Raw genomic sequence first — 6,886 nt, forward strand, 5'->3', positions numbered from 1 at the left:
CTTTTTGTTTTGTATTTTCCTCTTTAACCCCCCATCCCCCACCCCTCGCCCCCAGGAGCACAATAAATACCTTTAGGTAAGTGTTTTTCACATTTTTGGACTTCGTTACATGGTTGTAACCAATTACTTTTAAAACAGTTTCCTACTAAAGAATATTGAAAATGTGTATTTTTTGATGTGAGATTTTTCAGTTACATCTAACTTTCACTTGATTTGTTATGATACCTGAATGTTACAGAAACAATTCAGTTCACCAACCAACATTATGAAAGTGATGTAAGCTCCTAAAGAATTCATAACATTCTGAGGTTAAACATAACTTAAGTTTAAAATATCCAAAATTAGTTCCCTATGTCTGATAATACTTGTTGTATGAATAAATACGAATGGAAGAAACGCTGAAAATAAAAGCTAAGTATGTTAACTGCCATTCACACTCAGAGTGCAAATGCAGAAAACAACTTCTTCTCTTTTGCTTGCATATCGCTATTTTTCTGTCTAAAATAAAACTGTGCCCATTAGACAATAATTTCTGGCTATCTCTGCAAAATTGGGAGGATATGAGGCTTTTAAGAGAGATTACTAGTATTACTTGCTCTGCCATATGGGAAATATAGTTTTCTGTGATTCAGTCATCATCACTCCATCAAATTCCAGCTCTGACTCCCTTAAACACTTGATGGAGTGGAGGTATAGGAGCATCACACCAGGGGAAGGTTAAAACAGTGGGTGGTTACTCACAGCAGATAAGAAAAGAGTATCTCATTCCTCCAGGATACCTGCCCATTGGTAAAAAGTTTCTAGGCACAGGAGACAGGGATAAAATTGGGAAAAAAAAGAAAAGCTGCTACTCAAGGAAGCGATTGGTAAGACGACAGGAAAAGAGGCTTCTAGGAGATAGGCCATTGCTCAAAACTGTCATCAGTAAACAGGACATTGGGAGTTAAATAAACAGTGTAACTGGGAACGCAAGGGAAGGGTAAGCAATTTATGGTGCTGAAAATGCTATTCCGTGAAGGCAAAATAGGGTCCCAGGATTCATTTCTGCCATATGGGATACTGTGTTTTGTTGTCAAAAATATTTTCTTCCTTTTTAAATTTGTCATCATCATCATCATCCTAAGAGATATAATTTATTAAACTCCTAAATGACAGACACTGCACCTGATTAATTTAGTGTATACTTACATGTCACCCTCAAAATAACTCTCTACAATATGCTATGATCTGAATATTCCACACACACACATATAAAGATACTACAGATACATACATGTGTCTTTTTAAAACTACTCAGTTATATAACAGAGCATAATATAGCAGCCCAAATTTGACCCTAGGTCTATCCAGCTCTATCCAAGGCTTGCCTCTACTAACACAAAAATTGGGAGTACACTTAATCTTCCATCAGAAGCTTTTATTAGATCACTTAATTCCAAACTGTATTTCCTTGAAACAATTGTTCAAAAATGCTATCAGTAGTGAAAACAAGAAAAATCACAAAATTGATTATTCAGTCATATAAGCTTAGAGAAATATGTATAAATATATTTTTTGAGCTTTGTAATGTGCATTTATATATCAACGGTCATGAGAAATTTTGCAGTAAACAAACTAGTTGCACATTTTTTAATCCCTTTCTTGTGGTTATATGGCTTGGCAACTTCTTGTGCCAAGTTTTATAGAAAACAAGCTTTATTAATCTTCTTCATTTTCTTTGCTAAGGTTATATAATGTGTAAACCTTTTGTGACAAGTAACATCACAAAGGAATTTCTTTGGAATTCCTTTAGGAATTTTATACTATTACCAAACAATTTCTAGACATAATAGTTTTCAAAACCTATTTATTAACTTAGTGAATGAATGAATGAATGAGTGAGTTAGTTTTAAGAAATTGTGTGGAAAGAAAGCTTTCCACAAGAAAGCAAAAAAAAAAAAAAAAAGTCTCACTCTTTCTGGCTTATAATTTCCTGCCACATTTTTCTGAGATCCCTGCAGAGTTCATCTTACACAAATCTGTGTTGACTGACTGACAGTCCAAGCTTCACTTTATTGACCCTCATTTGTATTTCTATAAAAATGGACTCCTCATGGGGATTTTAATTTGACATTCAGTTGAATAAGAAGAAGAGGTAGAGCCTAATGATAAACTTGAGATTGCTCTAGAAAAATATATGAGTAGAGTAGCGTCCCTTCCTTGACGTGCCGCGTGGACAGAAGAACCAGACCATCACCTTTGGTGCATTGTTAGAGCTCAAGGGCCTGGCTCGGGGCCCTCCTACCATAAAGTCCACACGAATGTAGTAACTGAAATTCAGAAATGCAGTATTGCATTGCCTCCATATCCTGAAGCAATCAAAACCAACATCTGCTTTTTTTTATCACTAGTAAAAAAAGTAGTGATAAAATTTATTTACTAGCTAGTAAAGCTGATTCTAAGGAAACATTTCATTGAGAATTACAAAGAGCAGCTATTGAAAAGACTATTAACTTGAGTACTCGAGTTAATTTGTGTTAGATTCACTTTTTTCTGGTAAGTTTTTTTTGTGTTTTTTAGTTGAAATGTTTATCTTGATAACATGGTAAATGTCTTCTACAGGAATCTATAAATTAAGAAGGTCATGTCTTTAACATACTCAGCCCAAAGGCGGTTTGTTCTTCCCGATGCATCAAGACGACAGCAAAAGAAAGCTTTTCACATCTCTTTCAGTTAGGTGCTATTCAAAAACAAGCACAACAAGCTGAGGAAAATTCTTCAAGAGACGGGAATACTAGACCACCTTACCTGCCGCCTGAGGAATATGTATGCAGGTCAAGAAGCAACAGTTAGGACATGGAACAGACTGGTTCCAAATCAGGAAAGGAGTACATCAAGGCTGTATATTGTCACCCTGCTTATTTAGCTTATATGCAGAGTACATCATGAGAAACGCCAGGCTTGATGAAGCACAAGCTGGAATCAAGATTGCCGGGAGAAATATCAATAATCTCAAATATGCAGATGACACCATCCTTATGGCAGAAAGTGAAGAAGAACTAAAGAGCCTCTTGATGAAAGTGAAAGAGGAGAGTGAAAAAGTTGGCTTAAAAGTCATTATTCAAAAAACTAAGATTATGGCATCCAGTCCCATTACTTCAAGGGAAATAGATAGGGAAATAATGGAAACAGTGACAGACTTTTTAGGCTCCAAAATCACTGCAAATGGTGACTGCAGCCATGAAATTAAAAGACGCTTGCTCCTTGGAAGAACGACTATGACCAACCTAGACTGAACATTAAAAAGCAGAGATATTCCTTTGCCAACAAAGGTCTGTCTAGTTAAAGTTATGGTTTTTCCAGTAGTCGTGTATGGATGTGAGAGTTGGACTGTAAAGAAAGCTGAGAGCTGAAGAATTGATGCTTTTGAACTGCAGTGCTGGAGGAGGCTCTTGAGAGTCCCTTGGACTGCAAGGAGATCCAACCAGTCCATCCTAAAGGAAATCAGTCCTGAATATTCATTGGAAGGACTGATGCTGAAGCTGAAACTCCAATACTTTGGCCACCTGATGTGAAGAACTGATTCATTGAAAAAGACCCTGATGCTGGAAAACATTGAAGGCATGAGGAGAAGGGGACGACAGAGGATGAGATGGTTGGATGGCATCACCGACTCAATGAATATGGGTTTGAGCAAGGTCTGGGAGTTGGTGATGGACAGAGAGGCCTGGCATGCTGCAGCCCATGGTTCTGCAGAGTCAAATATAATTAAGCCAACTGAACTGAACTGAACAGAAACAAAAGAAAACAAAATAAAATTCTGTGATTTAGTTGTTTAGTCACTAAATCATATCAAATGCTTTTGTGACTCATGGACTGTAGCCCACCAGGCTCCTCTGCCCATAGGATTTCCCAGGCATGAATCCCAGGAGTGGGTTGCCATTTCTTCCTCCCCGGGATCTTCCTGACCCAGGGATTGAACCAGTGTCTCCTGCATTACCAGATGGGTTCTTTACCAGTGAGCCTCCAGGGAAGTCTGTTCTGTGATGTAGATGAACAGATAAAGGATAGTTCTGTGGTGTATATTGAAAAATGAAAGTGTTCTTGCTCAGTTAATAGTGAAGTGAAAGTCGCTCAGTCGTGTCTGACTCTTTACGACCCCATTGACTGTATCCTGCCAGGCTCCTTTATCCGTTGAATTCTCCAGGACAGAATACTGGAGTGGGTAGCCATTCCGTTCTCCAGGGGACCTTCCCAACCCAGGGATCGAACCCAGGTCTCCCACATTGTAGGTGGTTTCTTTACTGTCTGAGTCACCAGGGAAAATTTTGCATTCAAAATTACTTCTTTCTGGTAAACACCAAGTAAATTTAATGGAATTCTTATATTTAGATAAAATCTCATATGCACTTAATTTTTAATAGTATAGCTTTACTGATTACAAAGACAAGTGAAGTAAATAGGTTACTTGGAATTCTTGAGTCCCTAAAAATAATTTCTGAAAATATTGTCTCACCTCCTCACCATCCCACTGAAAAATCTATATCAATTTTTTCTTTTAATTTTATCTTATAATTTTACATGAAATAGATTAAATAATACATTATTCTTTGAAAATAATAAATTAAACATCCACGTATCTATACAAGATTATATGGTCTTTAATGACAAGTACCTTTCACTTAGGATAATATATTCAAGATTGAATCATGTTTAGCCTGTAGCATTACTTCATTTATTTTATTACTGGTAATAATCCTTTGCATATATTGTTTTGTATTTATTCACTCATCAATTGGTGAACAGTTGGGTTGTTTCACATTTGGGCTGTACTGAAAGATGTTGCATTGAGCATTCATTTGTACGTCTTTGCATGGACATTCCTCCTGAATACATAACTAGAAATTGAATTCCTAAATCATATGGTAATCTTGTGTTTAACTAATACCCTGGGGCTAGTGGCCTCATCCCTACAATCTCTGCCTCCCTCTTCCCAATACTTTCTCCTCTGAGTTTGGTCTCTTTCTTATAATGATATCTGTGATGGCTTTTAAAGTCCACCCAATATTCCAGGGTAACTTCTTCAATCTCGGTATTCTTAAGTTAATTACATCTGCAAAAATGTTTGTTCTAAATAAGACGATATTTAACAAGTTCTTGGGATTGGAATTTGATATGTTTGGCTACTATACAACATGCTACAGCTTTTAAGCATCAGAACCTATACCCCAAAAACATTTAAAGGCCAGAGTTTTGGAAGGCCAGACTATTTTCTGTTGCTGGGACTAACTACAGTGTTGGATTTAACTTTGTCAGACATTTGTTTTATTTTTTATTTTCCCTAAATTTATTATCTTCTAGAAACAGTGTATGTAATTTGTTTTTGTTTTTCCTCTAAGTAAGTAAAGTAATAGAAATATCATACTTTTTTGGTTTTTTACCACATGCATTTCATTTAGTTAACTGGGCATAGTAGAGGATGCCTTGCATGGGAAAACAGAGACTTGAATTCTAGAGTGACTATATATTAATTGGGCTTCCGTAGGGATTCAGTGGTAAAGAATCTGCCTGCAATGCAGGAGACACGCTTTCAATCGCAGTCAGGAAAATCCCCTGGAGAATGTTATGGCAGCCCACTCTAGTATTCTTGCCTGGGAAATCCCATGGACAGAGGAGTCTGGTGGGCTACAGTCCATGGGGCTGCAAAGCGTTGGACATGACTTAGCAACTAAACAAAAATAGCATGCACTAACTAGCCATGGGACTTTAGGTAAGTCATTTTCTTGACCTCGTTTTCCTCATCTTGGTTTAGTTATGCAGTCTTTGCAGCACTTTGTCATCCGAAAACTTATGAACTTGTGTTTATAAACCTCTCCCTTTTATGATGATATCTCTTGATGGCAGAATAGCTGATCCAGCTGTTTCTTATTATCCATCTCAACTACAACCCAGGTTGTCTGGGTGAATTACTGGAATATTCTAAAAATGACTCAAAATTTGACATTTTAAAGGGGGGCAAAACATTTTGAAATACAGCCAACATATGTTAAATAATGTTAACCCATTTAATATAACAGTTTGTGTCAAAATGAAACAGAATATACCTTAAATCAGGATTAAAGTATCAAATCACAGATGATAAATTCTTCACACTGGATGTATTATAAATTGCACTAAAACAATCAGGTTGTATTTTAACAATATGACAATTTTTTTTTCTTATCTGCCCATGTACACAAGAGGAATTTTTCAAAAAGATATACATAAATATCATGAATCTTTTCAAAATTTCTACAAATGACCATATCTATTGTCTAATTTTCATGATCAAAATTTCAAAGTCAAGCACCAAAAAAAAAAAAAAAAAGCCAGTCATTAAATGATATTGATGATAATAATTATGATGACTGCAATGCTGAAAAACTAGGAAGTTAGCTTTATTTTGTAGTGATGTCAAAATTGAGGATTTCAATCATCTTAATTTCATGTGTCTGAAATTGCAGTGGTTCTTTGTAAGTGGTGCTTAGAGCTATCTACACTATTTTTTAAGTATTTGTATTTGAGGCTACCCAATATTAATTCAGAAAATTCGACTAGATATATGTAGGTTTAATGAGCAACAGGATTTCAAGAAGAGATTCTGAGACCATTTAAATTAATTACAGAATATACCTCCATCTCATCCAAGGATCCCCTGAATGTTTCTTTAGTGTGTACTGTTATTTCACATAGGTGGTCGTCTGGTTATGAAGAATTGAATTTAAGAATCAGTTATGAAAACTTTTACTTTTAGGAAAGTACTTCAAATGTATCTTATAGTCTTTTTTCACATCTTACACTTTTAATTCTTAGGTCTGAGTACTGATGACCTGCAAGTGTCTTTGCTATACATGCTTAAGGAACAGTT

Source organism: Muntiacus reevesi, chromosome 7, assembly GCF_963930625.1.
Source record: "Muntiacus reevesi chromosome 7, mMunRee1.1, whole genome shotgun sequence".
Classification (NCBI taxonomy): Eukaryota; Metazoa; Chordata; class Mammalia; order Artiodactyla; family Cervidae; genus Muntiacus; species Muntiacus reevesi.